Source organism: Schistocerca piceifrons, chromosome 1 (assembly GCF_021461385.2).
Source record: "Schistocerca piceifrons isolate TAMUIC-IGC-003096 chromosome 1, iqSchPice1.1, whole genome shotgun sequence".
NCBI classification, from domain to species: domain Eukaryota; kingdom Metazoa; phylum Arthropoda; class Insecta; order Orthoptera; family Acrididae; genus Schistocerca; species Schistocerca piceifrons.
In genome coordinates, this window is record NC_060138.1 from 1,240,694,425 (window position 1) to 1,240,712,377 (window position 17,953).

The 17,953-nt window shown below is 43.5% G+C and overlaps 1 non-coding gene across 1 annotated transcript; it reads right to left on the bottom strand.

The window, feature by feature from the left end:
* Positions 1–15,573: 15,573 nt before the first annotated feature.
* On the bottom strand, positions 15,574–15,646 carry Trnam-cau. The gene has a single exon. It is a non-coding gene; the product is annotated as a tRNA-Met (tRNA).
* Between the last annotated feature and the right edge of the window lie 2,307 nt (positions 15,647–17,953).

Consider the following 17,953-nt stretch of genomic DNA (forward strand, 5'->3'; position numbering starts at 1 on the left):
CGGGTGTGTGTGTTTGTCTTTAGGATAATTTAGGTTAAGTAGCGTGTAAGCTTAGGGACTGGTGACCTTAGCAGTTAAGTCCGATAAGATTTCACACACATTTTTTAAGAAAAGATTACAAATCTCAGGTTCTCCCTGTATTAATACTGGCCCTTAAACTGTCTAGCTCTACCCTATAATGTACTCGCGATCTGTCATTAGGCGTGGAGTAACTGACATCCCTCGTGTACTATAAGGGGCGTTCAAGAGGAAACGATTGGGAGGCATAAGTACAGAAACCAGTACCTGTATGTTAGAAGTATTGAGCCTGGCTGTTGAGACACTTGTCCTACTGTGACACAAGGCGGTGAATGGCTGTCTCATAAAATTCCCGGGGCTGCAATATTAACCAGTTCCGCACGTACGGCTGGACGCCGTCGTCCGAGGTGAATCGTTTGCCCCTCAGAGCCTTTTTAAGGGGACCAAAAATGGCGTAATCACAGGAAGAGAGGTCCGGACCGTATGGAGGGTGGCCCAGAACCTCCAATTCGAATTTTTGCAGGAGTACCGCGACTGTGTTGGCCGTATGGGGCTTTGCATTGTCGTGGAGCAGAAAGACCCCCCGGGAGAGATTGCCTGGTCGTTTTGACTTGCTCGCTTTGCGAAGGGGGTCAAGGTTTGCGAGTAACGCTGGGCATTCACTGTTGCTGCAGGAAGTGAATCAGAAGGGGGCCATCTTGGTCAAAGAAGAACGTCAGCATAGGGGCAAACGATTCACCTCGGACGACGACCTCCAGCTGTACGTGTGGAACTGGTTAACATCGCAGCACCGCTAATCTTATGAGACAGCCATTCACCGCCTTGTGTCACAGTGGGACAAGGGTCTCAACAGCCAGGGTCAATACCTCTAACATACAGGTACTGGTTGCTGTAATTACGACTCCAGCTCGTTTCTTTTCGAACGACCCTTATAAATAGCAACAAGGAACTACTATCTCAATGACCAGTGTGAAACCTCAGTGCAGAACGAACAAGTGATTCACCAATGCAAATTCACCTTCCCACACGCCAGAGCATAAGCAAGATCACCGTAATGATCAGAAGCTATAACCGCAGGACTTCTCGCCTCAGCGAGATAATAGCAAAATTGTTCTTCACCAAAATTACAGCCGAAGACGTCAGTCCACTGTCGTGGGCATCCAAGACGACCCTCCTGCTCCACCACCCCGCAACGACTCTGATTTCTTCTCTCCTCTTTTCGCTGCTCAAAGTCTTTTCTCCCCCTTAAATTTGGGTGGCAAATCATCTTTCCGGAAGGCGCTCGTTTCTGAACACCGACCAATCGCAGTTTAGAATCCAGATCGAGGTTTCAAATATGGTTCAAATGGCTCTGAGCACTTTGGGACTTAACTTCTGAGGTCATCAGTCCCCTAGATCTTAGAACTACTTAAACCTAACTAACCTAAGGACATCACATACATCCACGCCTGAGACAGGACTCGAACCTGCGACCGTAGCGGTCGCGCGGTTCCAGACTGAAGCGCCTAGAACCGCTCGGCCACACCGACAGGCCGGTCGAGGTTTCTGGAAGTTCTTTCTATGTCCGTAGGAAAGTACGCGAACACCTGCTGCCATATGTTTTCGTCCGACCAGGCCGCCTTCTCACGCCTGCCCGTCGGACATGAGTTCCCGTTTTGCAGGTGGTCCAGCTCAAGGGCAGGTCCCGGGATTAGCATTCTGTTGTCCGAAGCAGTGTGTGAGCTTCCTGTGCCCTTCCGTTCTACCACGAGTTTCACAGCTCTGCTTCTTCCCCAGTTACCCAACATGCAGATATTATACGATAAATTAAGTTTACTACACGATGTCAGTCACATACAAGTTTTTAATGAACGAGCACAAAGCTGTCTTTTCTATCATTGAAGGAGCTTACTTATGTAGTATTGGATGTAAACGCCGTTTGTAAGTTGTAAAACAACGCCACCTTACAAACTAACCGTCTCAGTTAACTGGTATGTTGGTTCAAATGGCTCTAAGCAATATGGGACTTAACATCTGAGGTCATCGGTCCCCTAGAACTTAGAACTACTTAAACCTAACGAACCTAAGGACATCACACACATCCATGCCTAAGGCAGGATTCGCAGCTGCGGCCGTAGCGATCGCGAGGTTCCAGACTCAAGCACCTAGAACCGCTCGGTCACAGCGGCCGCCGGTTGCCCATTTTGCTGAGTAGCTAACACAGTGCGCCTTCGAAACGACCTGCGGCCGAAATGCGAAACTACTTGTGTCGCCCCCTGCCCCCTCACCGCCCCCCCCCCCCCCCCACAAGGCCCGTCACACACAACTGCCGATAGCAATCGAGGAATACATTCTGCGTAAATCATTTGGGATATCGTTTCGTCTCTCCCCTGTGTTAACATCCACTTTCTTTAAGGCGACCATGTGCCTCCTGTCTAAACTGTGGCCCCAGACGTAGACTGCTGACTGTTGACTCAACAATACCTGTTGGGCACGCAACAGTTCATTCGACGGTAAGTTGATCCCTGACAGTTCAAACAAATTTCGGGCTTGCAGCCGGTCGTCGTTCAATGCTTCGCACGATATTTCAACTGGGCACCTGCCAGTCATCTTCAGGTGAGCCGTCGCAGACTGGCGAAAACGTCCTCCGTTCCGCAATATATAGCGTACTGTAACTATTCTGCGCATGCGTCGAAAACTTGATAGTTGAACCACACTGCCCGCCGGCAGCGCCCTCGCTGGTGGAATAGCGGAACTCAGTCGCCCTCTGCGTTGCTGTTTGCCACGGCCGTCGACGCACTCTGTCGTCTTCGATTTGAGCAAATCGTGGAGGTGATGGGATTCCATGCACTGTCCAGCTGGTAGCCGCTGTCACGGTTTAACAGATTTCCCGCCAGTCGTATTTCTACGGATTCTTTAATAATGGAGTCCCAGAAAGACGTTGCTGTGGACAAAATCATTGTTTTCTCATACTCCATTGAATGTCCAGTAGAAATACAATGTTCAGCAATAACGGACTTACTTGGCTGCAAAAGGCGGGTGTAACGTTGATGTTCAGTGCAGCGTTCTTTCACGGTGCGTGTGGTTTGACCTATGTAAGCCATACCACATTGGCCGCAAGCCCGAAATTTGTTTGAACAGTCAATTCGCCGGGAAAATTTTAAAATTCACATGATCCCTGACAGTTGCAGTTGCATTGGCGTGGGCGCGGCAGTTTCACGCGCCTACCTCAACCGATAACGTAACGGGAATTTGTATACATCCCTACGGCAACGCCTCAGTGTGTTCTTGTTTTCGCCTGCAGATGTCTGCGCTTCGTAGTTGAAAGCTCGCAACAGCCTTGCGAGCTGTCACGTATCATCTTTACAGAACAAAAACGGAAACTAATTTAGCCCAGTACGCTCTCGCTTGTAGTTCGTCGTACTCAAGCACCTAGAACCGCTCGGCCAGAGCGGCCGGCGGTTGCCGGCCTACAACCGGCCAGTTGCCGGCCCGCTACAAGCGGCTCTCGCTTGCAGTTCGTCGAGCACGTCCCTGTCGTGTCTGGTATATTAATGGTATATCTGGTCCTCCGGGTGACGGCCAATATTCGTCTCGCGACACGACGACCCGGACATGTATGACCGGACCCTTACGTCGTCTCGATTATAGCCACGCTCCAGTTACAGAAATTTGTTACACAGCCTTATCGTACTCATAAGCCACCTTATCAAGGAAATTTTCAGGTTCTTCCTTTCTCGAGAAGTCTAAAAAACTGTTTAAATGTGTGTGTGAAATCTTAGGGGACAAAACTGCTAAGGTCATCAGTCCCTAAGCCTGCTCACTACTTAACCTAAATTACCCTAAGGACAAACACACACACACACACGCAAGCCCGAGGGAGGACTCGAGCCTCCGCCGGGGCCAGCCACACAGCCTGAGACCGCTCGGCTAATCCCGCGCGGCTCTCGAGAAGCCTGTGAATCGATAGTGATTATACTTAGTATATACTTTTCGTCACTACTCGAACAGGCATTCTCAATATGCGTTGTTCGTGTGACTGGGTTGCCAGCGACTACCAGTAGAGATGCCTGTTCGTCTTTACAGATGACAAGTTTGTAGTCCCATTTAGCGCTACGAGTGGTTTTTCTGAAGCAGTCTTGTTTAACACCTGTGCTTGGCAACACAGAGTTATAGTGAAAATTTATTTCATTATTGTTTCATAAAACAGTAGTTTAGCTCATACTATGTAAGTTTATTTTCTCCTTCTTGAAATAAACTAAGACTGAACTGTGATTTTGATCGTACATAGCTTACGTTGATAACATGTTGTTGTTGTTGTGGTCTTTAGTCTTGAGACTGGTTTGATGCAGCTCTCCATGCTACTCTATCCTGTGCAAACTTTTTCATCTCCCAGTACCTACTGCAACCTACATCCTTCTGAATCTGCTTAGTGTACTCATCTCTTGGTATCCCTCTACGATTTTTACCCTCCACGCTGCCCTCCAAACTAAATTGGTGATCCCTTGATGACTCAGAACATGTCCTACCAACCGATCCCTTCTTCTGGTCAAGTTGTGCCACAAACTTCTCTTCTCCCCAATCCTATTCAATACTTCCTCAATTTCTCTCCTCTCCAATTCTATTCAATACCTCCTCATAACTTATGCGATCTACACATCTAATCTTCAGCATTCTTCTGTAGCACCACATTTCGAGAGCTTCTATTCTCTTCTTGTCCAAACTATTTATCGTCCATGTTTCACTTCCATACATGGCTACACTCCATACAAATACTTTCAGAAATGACTTCCTCACACTTAAATCTATACGCGATGTTAACAAATTTTTCTTCTTCAGAAACGCTTTCCTTGCCATTGCCAGTCTACATTTTATATCCTCTCTACTTCGACCATCATCAGTTATTTTGCTCCCCAAATAGCAAAACTCCTTTACTACTTTAAGTGTCTCATTTCCTAATCTAATTCCCTCAGCATCACCCGACTTAATTAGACTACATTCCATTATCCTTGTTTTGCTTTTGTTGATGTTCATCTTATATCCTCCTTTCAAGACACTGTCCATTCCATTCAACTGCTCTTCCAAGTCCTTTGCTGTCTCTGACAGAATTACAATGTCATCGGCGAACCTCAAAGTTTTTATTTCTTCTCCATGAATTTTAATACCTACTCCGAATTTTTCTTTTGTTTCCTTTACTGATTGCGCAATATACAGATTGAACAACATCGGGGAGAGGCTACAACCTTGTCTTACTCCCTTCCCAACCACTGCTTCCCTTTCATGTCCCTCGACTCTTATAACTGCCATCTGGTTTCTGTACAAATTGTAAATAGCCTTTCGCTCCCTGTATTTTACCCCTGCCACCTTTAGCATTTGAAAGAGAGTATTCCAGTCAACATTGTCAAAAGCTTTCTCTAAGTCTACAAATGCTAGAAACGTAGGTTTGCCTTTCCTTAATCTTTCTTCTAAGATAAGTCGTAAGGTCAGTATTGCCTCACGTGTTCCAGTGTTTCTACGGAATCCAAAGTGATCTTCCCCGAGGTTGGCTTCTACTAGTTTTTCCATTCGTCTGTAAAGAATTCGTGTTAGTATTTTACGGCTGTGATTTATTAAACTGATAGTTCGGTAATTTTCACATCTGTCAATACCTGCTTTCTTGGGGATTGGAATTATTATATTCTTCTTGAAGTCTGAGGGTATTTCGCCGGTCTCATACATCTTGCTCACCAGATGGTAGAGTTTTGTCAGGACTGGCTCTCCCAAGGCCGTCAGTAGTTGATAACATAAGGAATCCTATTCTCTTCATCTGTACAAAGAGCGTCGAGCGCCCGCTCGTGTTATGAAAAACGGCGCGCGCTCGACGGTTAATAAATTTTTTAAAGCGGGAAATGACTACACATTTTTCTGACACGTTAGAAACGCTCACCAAATCAACGGTTATTTCGGTACAAAATTCCCGAGCAAACCATCATGAACAAATTCGGTTGAAACTAATCGTACTTCCTCTCAAACAGTGTCACATATTTTCAGTTACAATTTACGTCTTGTAACAATTAACATCTCTATTGTTGCAACGCAGTCCTCACGGTTAATTGTTTGGTTTCCTTGCTGCCTTACAGGCTTCTGGGCATAAAATGAAAAGTTTGACACAAGTCTTAAATCTGAAATCATTCTTAGTCGTCACCATATTCACGACTTCGTTTTCGGTATTTGCAGGGTATGTCACGAAAACGCCCGGGAGGGGTAGGCCAGGCGCGTTTTACGGCAGTTGCCGCTGCGTGTTGTCGCTATGCGTAGTTGTCGGACACCAATGCATTGCGCGTGTCCCATATACTGTGCGACTGAGTGTGCTGGTGTCTTCTTTCCAGTTTTTTTGAAAAGTTCAATCGCTCCAAATATTGTTTCAAGATGTCATTATTGCAACTGCGCTGAGTCCAGGGCTTTCGCTGCCCATATGTTGCTGAGCCCGGTCCTCAGACAGAAACACGGTGTGCGTGTCTTCTGTACTGTGCCACTGAGTGTTCGGATGTTTTGTTTTTAGTTCCTGCCGAGTTTCCATTCGGTTGGTATACGCGAAGGATCAACGAGTGTTTCTTGTGTTAAAACTACACAAAAACAGAATCGTTCGTGGAGTGTCGGCTTGAATTCAATAGAAAATTTACCGGTGAGCATGTCCCTAATGATTCGCCGATATGCAGATTAGTGAAGAAATTTCAAAAGACTGGATCTGTGTTACACTAAAGAAGGCCTACAGAACCTAGCGTTTTAACTCAAAATGAAGTAGACGAGATGGGGGAAGCCTTGGAAAGAAATCCGAGGAAATCTCTGCGCCTTTTGGCACTTCAGACACGTGTGTCAAGAGCGTCTGCTCACAGACCTACGCCCAATCTGATATTGAAACCATACAAAATAACGGTAGCGCATCAACTGAGGAACTCAGATACTGTTGCTCTACGTCGCTATTGCAAGTGGCTGTTGCAGTCTGTGCACGATGGGGAGGTTGATTGTGAGGTGCTTTTTTTCCTGATAAAGTATGGCTGCATTTGTCAGGGTACGTAAATTCTCAAAACAATCTGGAAACCCTCATGAACTACATCAACAATCGCTGCATGATGTGAAAAAGGAGTGTGGTGTGCAACTAGTGCAAGACGAATTATTGGATCAATCTTTTTCCACGAAACAATGAGTTCTGAAGGTATGTGAACAACGTATTGCATCCTAACGAAAAGATGTACGGTTATTTGATGCAGGACAATACAAGACCAAACATCGCCAGTGCTTCTATGATAGCAATACAAAGTTCTATTGATGATAGGATAGTTGACTGCCCGCATCTCGTGGTCGTGCGGTAGCGTTCTCGCTTCCCACGCCCGGGTTCGATTCCCGGCGGGGTCAGGGATTTTCTCTGCCTCGTGATGGCTGGGTGTTGTGTGCTGTCCTTAGGTTAGTTAGGTTTAAGTAGTTCTAAGTTCTAGGGGACTGATGACCATAGATGTTAAGTCCCATAGTGCTCAGAGCCATTTTTGATAGTTGACTGGCCTCCTCGTTCTCCAGATCTAAATCCGTGTGATTTCTATCTTTGGGAAATTTTGAGAGACAAGGTGTGCGCAACCAATCTCCACAAGCTCGAAGTTTTGGAAGACAAAGTTCCGTTAGTCATTTCCCAGGTTTCGGCAGCCGAAATTCGTCGATTGTTTGCTACTGTGTTCAGGGGTTGTCACGTTGCTCTTACCACAGACGACATCATTTTGAGCACCTACTTTAAATAAAGGTAAGTTTAAGTTAATCAGATATCAAAATAGTTTATGCTTAACTCAGTGAAGGGCACTCGCATCTAACTACCGACAGATTAGTGTCTCAGTCTATGTATTCCTTTAATCCTATCTGGTAAGATCCCGCACTGCGCAGCAGTACTGCTAACGACGTCGGACAAATGTAGTGTCGGCTGTCTCTTAAGTAGATCTGTTGCATCTTCTAAGCGTTCTGCCAATCAAAAGCTTTCTTTGGTTCGCCTTCCCCACAACAGTTTCTGTGTGTTTCTTCCAGTTTAAGTTGTTCGTAATTGTAACTGCTAGGTATTTAGTTGAATTTACGGCCGTTAGATTTGATTGATATATCGTGTAACCGACGTTTAACAGATTCCTTTTAGCACTCATGTGGATGACCTCACACTTTCCATTATTTAGGGTCAGTTGTCAGATATCTTTTCTAAACTGTTTTGCAATTATTTAATTTTCTGATGACTGTATTAGACGATAAACGACAGCATCGTCTGCAAACAACCGAAGACGGCTGATCAGATTGTCTCCTAAATCGTTTATATAGGGAAGGAACCGCAGAGGGTCTATAACACCCCCTTGGGGAACGCCAGAAACTACCTATGTGTATTCCACGACTTTCCGTCAATTACTACAAACTGTTACCTCTCTGACAGGAAATCACGAAACAGTCGCATAACTGAGACGGTATTCCACAAGCTCGCAATGTGATTACAAGCCGCTTGTAAGCTACAGTTTCAAAATCTTTCTGGAAATCTAGAAATACGGAATCAGTTTGAAATCCCTTGTCAATAGCACTTTCTGTTCTTGTGTGTTTCACAACAACGATGTTTTGTAAATCCGTTTTGACTATGTCAATAGACCATTCTCTTCGAGGTGACTCATAATGTTCAAACATCTACATCTACATCTACATTTATACTCCACAAGCCACCCAACGGTGTGTGGCGGAGGGCACTTTACGTGCCACTGTCATTACCTCCCTTTCCTGTTCCAGTCGCGTATGGTTCGCGGGAAGAACGACTGTCTGAAAGCCTCCGTGCGCGCTCTAATCTCTCTAATTTTACATTCGTGATCTCCTCGGGAGGTATAAGTAGGGGGAAGCAATATATTCGATACCTCATCCAGAAACGCACCCTCTCGAAACCTGGCGAGCAAGCTACACCGCGATGCAGAGCGCCTCTCTTGCAGAGTCTGCCACTTAAGTTTATTAAACATCTCCGTAACGCTATCACGGTTACCAAATAACCCTGTGACGAAACGCGCCGCTCTTCTTTGGATCTTCTCTATCTCCTCCGTCAGACCGATCTGGTACGGATCCCACACTGATGAGCAATACTCAAGTATAGGTCGAACGAGTGTTTTGTAAGCCACCTCCTTTGTTGATGGACTACATTTTCTAAGCACTCTCCCAATGAATCTCAACCTGGTACCCGCCTCACCAACAATTAATTTTATATGATCATTCCACTTCAAATCGTTCCGCACGCATACTCCCAGATATTATACAGAAGTAACTGCTACCAGTGTTTGTTCCGCTATCATATAATCATACAATAAAGGATCCTTCTTTCTATGTATTCGCAATACATTACATTTGTCTATGTTAAGGGTCAGTTGCCACTCCCTGCACCAAGTGCCTATCCGCTGCAGATCTTCCTGCATTTCGCTACAATTTTCTAATGCTGCAACTTCTCTGTATACTACAGCATCATCCGCGAAAAGCCGCATGGAACTTCCGACACTATCTACTAGGTCATTTATATATATTGTGAAAAGCAATGGTCCCATAACACTCCCCTGTGGCACGCCAGAGGTTACTTTAACGTCTGTAGACGTCTCTCCATTGATAACAACATGCTGTGTTCTGTTTGCTAAAAACTCTTCAATCCAGCCACACAGCTGGTCTGATATTCCGTAGGCTCTTACTTTGTTTCTCAGGCGACAGTGCGGAACTGTATCGAACGCCTTCCGGAAGTCAAGAAAAATAGCATCTACCTGGGAGCCTGTATCTAATATTTTCTGGGTCTCATGAACAAATAAAGCGAGTTGGGTCTCACACGATCGCTGTTTCCGGAATCCATGTTGATTCCTACATAGTAGATTCTGGGTTTCCAAAAACGACATGATACTCGAGCAAAAAACATGTTCTAAAATTCTACAACAGATCGACGTCAGAGATATAGGTCTATAGTTTTGCGCATCTGCTCGACGACCCTTCTTGAAGACTGGGACTATCTGTGCACTTTTCCAATCATTTGGAACCCTCCGTTCCTCTAGAGACTTGCGGTACACGGCTGTTAGAAGGGGGCAAGTTCTTTCGCGTACTCTGTGTAGAATCGAATTGGTATCCCGTCAGGTCCAGTGGACTTTCCTCTATTGAGTGATTCCAGTTGCTTTTCTATTCCTTGGACACTTATTTCGATGTCAGCCATTTTTTCGTTTGTGCGAGGATTTAGAGAAGGAACTGCAGTGCGGTCTTCCTCTGTGAAACAGCTTTGGAAAAAGGTGTTTAGTATTTCAGCTTTACGCGTGTCATCCTCTGTTTCAGTGCCATCATCATCCCGTAGTGTCTGGATATGCTGTTTCGAGCCACTTACTGATTTAACGTAAGATTTTCTAGGATTTTCTGTCAAGTCGGTACATAGAATTTTACTTTCGAATTCACTGAACGCTTCACGCATAGCCCTCCTTACGCTAACTTTGACATCGTTTAGCTTCTGTTTGTCGGAGAGGTTTTGGCTGCGTTTAAACTTGGAGTGGAGCTCTCTTTGCTTTCGTAGTAGTTTCCTAACTTTGTTGTTGTACCACGGTGGGTTTTTCCCGTCCCTCACAGATTTACTCGGCACGTACCTGTCTAAAACGCATTTTACGATTGCCTTGAACTTTTTCCATAAACACTCAACATTGTCAGTGTCGGAACAGAAATTTTCGTTTTGATCTGTTAGGTAGCCTGAAATCTGCCTTCTATTACTCTTGCTAAACAGATAAACCTTCCTCCCTTTTTTTATATTCCTATTAACTTCCATATTCAGGGATGCTGCAACGGCCTTATGATCACTGATTCCCTGTTCTGCACATACAGAGTCGAAAAGTTCGGGTCTGTTTGTTATCAGTAGGTCCAAGATGTTATCTCCACGAGTCGGTTCTCTGTTTAATTGCTCGAGGTAATTTTCGGATAGTGCACTCAGTATAATGTCACTCGATGCTCTGTCCCTACCACCCGTCCTAAACATCTGAGTGTCCCAGTCTATATCTGGTAAATTGAAATCTCCGCCTAAGACTATAACATGCTGAGAAAATTTATGTGAAATGTATTCCAAATTTTCTCTCAGTTGTTCTGCCACTAATGCTGCTGAGTCGGGAGGTCGGTAAAAGGAGCCAATTATTAACCTAGTTCGGTTGTTGAGTGTAACCTCCACCCATAATAATTCACAGAAACTATCCACTTCTACTTCACTACAGGATAAACTACTACTAACAGCGACGAACACTCCACCACCGGTTGCATGCAATCTATCCTTTCTAAACACCGTCTGTACCTTTGTAAAAATTTCGGCAGAATTTATCTCTGGCTTAAGCCCGCTTTCTGTACCTATAACGATTTCAGCTTCGGTGCCTTCTATCAGTGCTTGAAGTTCTGGTACTTTACCAACGCAGCTTCGACAGTTGACAATTACAATACCGATTGCTGCTTGGTCCCCGCATGTCCTGACTTTGCCCCGCACCCGTTGAGGCTGTTGCCCTTTCTGTACTTGCCCAAGGCCATCTAACCTAAAAAACCGCCCAGCCCACGCCACACAACCCCTGCTACACGTGTAGCCGCTTGTTGCGTATAGTGGACTCCTGACCTATCCAGCGGAACCCGAAACCCCACCACCCTATGGCGCAAGTCGAGGAATCTGCAGCCCACACGGTCGCAGAACCGTCTCAGCCTCTGATTCAGACCCTCCACTCGGCTCTGTACCAAAGGTCCGCAGTCAGTCCTGTCGACGATGCTGCAGATGGTGAGCTCTGCTTTCATCCCGCTAGCGAGACTGGCAGTCTTCACCAAACGCGGTATATGTTCCAAAATCCTGCTGCATATCGCCGTTAGATATGGGCCTGTCATTTAGTGCATTACACATAATGCCTTGTTTGAATGTTGGTGTGAAATTTGCAACTTTCTAGTCTTTGGGTGCGGATCTTTCGTCGAGCGAGCGGTTGTGTATGATTTTTAAGTATGGAGCTATTGCATCGGCTTACTCTGAGAGGAACCTATAGTTCGTTTTAAATTACATGATAGTCGACACTTCACGGGCTAGAGCTGGTTTCCTGCAATGAGAGATTTCAACGTCACGCGCGAACTGTTCGCCGTTGCCAAACCGGCACAACAAACGCTCAGCTGACTTCTGTAGTTTGGCTAGTGCTGTGCATCAAGCGTGCATATTCCGTTACCATCGTTGTGCGTGTATTTTTCGTGTGGTTTATCACGTCTGATGAAATCCGAAAGAAAATGGGCAGAACCAGGATCCGGGATGGAAACACAACAGAAAAGAAAGCCGGGCAAGGAATTGCGTTTAAAGGACAATCGCAACAACTCGTGTGCAGTCTGTGGGAATACTTTGAGAAGGAGACGGAAAATGGGGTCCTCACTTATCGGTTTCCAGAGTAGTCGCGGTTAATGTTAGTGAACCGATCGTACATCGTATCAGTTAAACTTTAACTGTTAAAGAGAAATACGAGAATGAAAGAAATGAAAGGGACCCTCTCGTCTTCATGGCTCTGCAGAGTATCGGCTTTAAATACAAAAATATTTCAGGCCGTAAAATGTTGTTGGAACGAGGAGAAATATGCGCATGGCGAGGCAGATTTTTGCGTGAAATGAAAGATATAAGTTCGAGGATATTTTTTGGATCGATGAAACATGGATGAACGCAGGTCATACAGGTACGAAAGGTTGGAGTGACGACAATGGAGAAGGTATGGCACTGTCCACTGGAAAAGGTGGTAGAATTATTCTTTTGCATAATGGTACCTACCACAGTTTTATTCCCGGCTGTCAACTGCTCAACAGATTCAAGGAAACATCAGACTACCACGAGGAAATGAATCATGAACATTTTTAAACTGGCTCGAAAATACGTTGTTACTAAGCATAGAAAATCCATCAGTAATTATCATCGACAATGCTCCATACCAATCAGTTTTAAATGATGAGACTCCAGCCCTGTCCTCTAGAAAGACAGACATCATTCAGTGGTTACGACAACACAGAGTTACTATGGATGAGTCATCGAGAAAAGTAGAATTATTACGACTCGTGTCACTTCGCAAGCCACAGTTTCCCAAGCCACAGTTTCCCAAGCCACAGTTTCCAACATGTGTATCGACGAGATAGGTTATAAATATGGACACAGTCATCCGACTACACCTTATCACTGCCACTTTCACGCTATTGAACTTTGCGCTCAAGTGAAAGGATATGTTGCTTACGAAAATAAAAAAAAATTACTGTTAGTGAAGTTGAGAAACCGGACTATTCAGGGCCTGGAAAATACCGAAATGGTGCATACGCAGTGAGTAGTTGACGAAGCGTGGAATAATGAAGGTTTTCTCGAAGACTTATTATTATATCCAGCTGCTCCTCCACTTCGGAAAGTTCCAGGGACTCTGACGTGGGTGGTATCCACCGTCTTTTGGACAGCTCAGCTGCCTGCAGCTAGCAGTCGGTGGAGGTATGTACGCAAAAAAGTTTCCGTACTTTTAAACAGTGTAAATTATTTCTATGTACCGTGCCTATGTGGCCTATAAAGTGTAACGTGTCAGCTCCTGAAGCCAATGTGAGGATAGTTGCACGTAACCAATGAAAGCGAGAAATTACAGTTTGCTTTTGGCACAGATTTCTCTTTTGTGTTAGCTCCCAGAAGTTAGTTCTAATCGTTGTGAACAAAGCGGGCGTGATGAATAGTTCTGCCACGAGTTATTGACCGCCGCCTCCTCGGATACATTTATGGTTACGTCAGCAGTTGACAAATCAGCTACCGACAGAGCTCCACGCCAAACTGCTAGGCGTGTGGAAGATCTCTTGCCCACATCGTTTGGTGAGGATTGCGTGCAATCCGTGTCATCAGTTGTGTGGTGTTACCTGAAGTCGCTTGTCTACCGCGATCGTCCAACCTTTTTAGCTATACTCAAAAACGATATCCAACAATTTCTCTCCATACCTACTGATATGTTGTTCACAAATTGACGCTCGACGAAAGGTATTGTTGATGAATGACGGCCGTTACATCGAGCATTTGTTGTAAAGAACATCTTTGCTAAATACACAACTACTATGCTAATAATTGCTTCTGTATCATATGACGCGCCATCTGTTGGTCATTTGGTGCACTTTTTTGGTTTCAATAAAACCCCATGTCATAACAAACGTGTGTCAATTTCTACCTCTGTGTACATTGTCGCGTGAAGTATTGAATTTTCAAATGTTAACCGACTTTTGCATCACCCTATAGTTTCCTCACTGATTTGAAGTTGTTTTACCGAATGTAGGACTCTTGATTACCGATTTAATGACGGCATTTCGCAGTATCTTGGACTACTCCCCGAATGTACCGTGTGAGATTAACTTCCTAGAGCTTACCAGTTAACTGAAAGAATTTCGCTATCTTGATGCATCCGGTAAGACCAAATGCAATCGTCTGTTAGAAACTAGCTGTGCTTTGCAAGAAGTTAACCTAATGTAATGTAACCAAAAAGTTTTCATCTGTAAGCCATTCTTATTTCGCACTTAAGAAAATGGTAATGAACTTCGGTGAGCTGCAGTGCAGTTCAAGAGCTCTTAAATAATGTGGTTAATTGAAATCGATGTTACTGTTGTCTGCAATAAAGTTATATTTTTTTGATGGAGTTGAAGAAACGTTCCGTACAACAGTGATATTCAGCACCACATAATAATCACATTCGTTAAGTGCAAAATGCCTCAAAATTGCATATCTAAAGCTAAGAACATTTTCCCGTCTGGTTTTTGCCTATTCGATTCACAGCTGGACTTAGGCTATTTAATTATTGTGCAACAGAAATGCGCAATGTATTGTGATAATACGGAAATAATGACAAATTATCAATGCTTGTAATTACACATCTAACTTAGAAAAATACAGTAACGCGCAAGAAAATTGAACAGTGATGGCACAGTTGTGATCGCACATATCTAATGAGAGACACGGAACTATATCATTGACTAAACAAACTAAAAACGATGTAAATCTGCTGCGTTCCAGACGTGTCTTAAAATCTTTATGTTAAATGGCGGTAGAACTAAGCTTAAGTAAATCACATTGTCTTTGAAGTAGTGTACATAATCCTGAAAGCAAAGAAAATGATCCCCAAAACAAACATTACAGAACCCAACAAATGGTATGACGAAGCTCATTAGCAGTTACGAATAAGATTTGATGTCGCATCAGCGATTGGAGTAACAAAGTGACTGACTCTATTTAAGCAACTTCTCAGTCTATCCCGCACGGCTACATTTTCAATTTGAGTCCAGTACGCTGAAGAAATTCGGTACCCGCAATGCCATCAACTCTATCAACTGTGCTAACTTCCGACAATATAAGGGCATGTGGGACGATTACAGTACAATTCTGACTTTAACTTAATTTAGACTGAATGTATGGCATTAAACAGATACATTCGTTCTACTCACATCAGAAAACTGTAAATAATTTATAGCTGTTTATCAATTTGTCTTACGAATTGAAGTACATCTACACGAAATAGTTTCTGTTCATCACAATGTAATTAAAATATATGCCCCGGGTGAGGATCGAACTCACGACCTTAAGATTATGAGACTTACGCGCTGCCTACTGCGCTACCGAGGCGATATTGGTGTAAAGCTGTGTTATAGCTTATATCGTAGTTTCTTATGTTTGTATAATTCTTGTTCATTGACGTTAGCTAATTTTTAAACTGACAATTGCACAGATACTGATAGTATTAGACCTCTTTACGGTTTAACCTTTTTCTTCCAAAGTTTTCAGTCACCTTTACAAACTTTGTCAGGCGCATGCCACAAGCTCTCGGGAGCTAAATTACCGGTACGTTTCCGAATTCAACTGATTGTGAGTTTCAAAGTACATTTTTTCCGTCATATAATGTTTTCCTTGTTAGTTGCTAAAGCACTGAAAGATTACAGGTATGTGTCATTAAGGAAGGTGCTTAATCGTGGACATTTATGAATGTCTCCGTGGCTTATAAACACCTACGGAGAACTATTTAATTTAGAGACAGAATTCAGAGAAGTACGTCAGTTCTATAAGGAAATGGCCTTCATATGTCTCGTAGCCCGTTTAAGAACGAGTGAAATGTGACATATATTATCAGTGAAAGAGATTGTGTGCTTCTGCGTGCTATGAGATTTCATTCGTTAACTTTATTCATTTACTTTTTATTTATTTATTCGCGTTCATAACCAACCAGTCTAGAGACTAATGCAGATTGCACTTCACATTACAATTTGACAACTTTATTAGTATGAATGTCCTGTTACAAGTCTTTAAAAAAATTTAAAAATTTCCAAAATACAGAAGCCATTATTCACGGAAAGACAATACACAATAAGGTGTACATTATAAATGTGAAAACCGCAGCTGAAATGCATCGCTTCCATGTAAGAGATTGCCAAGAATCAGGAGTTTTACCTGTAAAATATAAATCGTACGCTTAGGTTTCGGCGCAGAATTTAATACAAGCATCAAGTTAACACATACAGACACATGTAAAACTTGTGATGAATGCAGTGCGTCTCCAAATGACGATATTCCTTTGAATGTCAGGCTCATCAACTGCAAGCTGAGAAAGCATATGCTGCGTTGAGGTAATACACAGAGGCTTGTTTCAGTAATGATTGTGACTACTGCGCAATCACCTTTGATTTACAACAAGCACTGCCGACTCCTAAAAGTTCAACAGAGACATTGTTCTTCCTATGATAGTTGTGGGCATACAACCATGGCTTTGTAATTTGGGTATTATGTGCATGTGGCCAGAAGATATTACCTCACGGGAGAGTCAGTGAGAAATTGCATCATGTATCGTGAAAGTGCTCAGCGATCCCTCAAACGTTAATTATAAAAGAAAGTTGAAGTTCTTCTCTGATTCTTCAGTGGACGAAACAAAAAGAATACAGTATTTAATGTGTAATATTCTCTCATTGTTAAAGGATTCTAATAATCAATTCAAAGATACTCCATAAAAGATATGAAGTTGTTTGCAGTAGATATGTAAGTCTGATAATATGATTTACACTCGGGCAACAGTATGTCAACTGGGGTATATCTATTTTATATATGTGTATAAAATTTGTTTTTTTTTAATGATTGTATTAGTTATAGCATACAACGCCACGATCGGTAATGTTTACTTTAAAATTTAAATTTTTAGTTTTGCATAATTTACATAATAAGTTAAAAAAAAGTTACTCCTTTATTGCAAAAATAATGTCTTAATATAACGCTTCATAAAACCAATTTTTTCCATTTCTACTCAAAGTTGCATAGCTCCCTCTCTCACTAGGTGGTGCTAGATTTCAACTCCATTGGCGGAAGCTGGCTCCTTGACTTACAAGAAAACCCCCCGCTAAAAGTATCGTCAACAGTTTCTCTCAATGCCAGAAGTTCCTTCTGAGATCTCTGACGATGTTGATTACCTCCGTAAAATCTATCTTTGCGCCGAAGTTGCCGACTGATGCACTCACCCAGCGTAAACAGCTCGGAACGTATAACCGAGCAGACGACAAACTCGCCCTTGGTCATGGCTGCTAACAGAAGCGTGGCATCGTGGGATGTGGTCTTGTCAAATTCGTGAATCTTCCTCAGAGTCGAACAACACAATCACCTAGTGAGGGTGGTACTTTCAGGCTCCTGCCTCGAACATCAGTTAATGATTCAAGGGTATCATTTAATATTTGCCAACGCTTTTGATGGCCCAAAGAAATTACGTACTTATTTCCAGTGGTCCTAGCGAATTCCCGATATGTGGAATGCGAACTGAAATTATGAGCTGCACAATGACAATATACAGCCGAAGGGTAGTCCTGTTGTATGAATGCACCAGCCCCATCCTTTTCCCGGCATGGATGCAGCACCGTCATAGCCCTGTCCTTGTAATAATTGCCACATCCAGCTTAT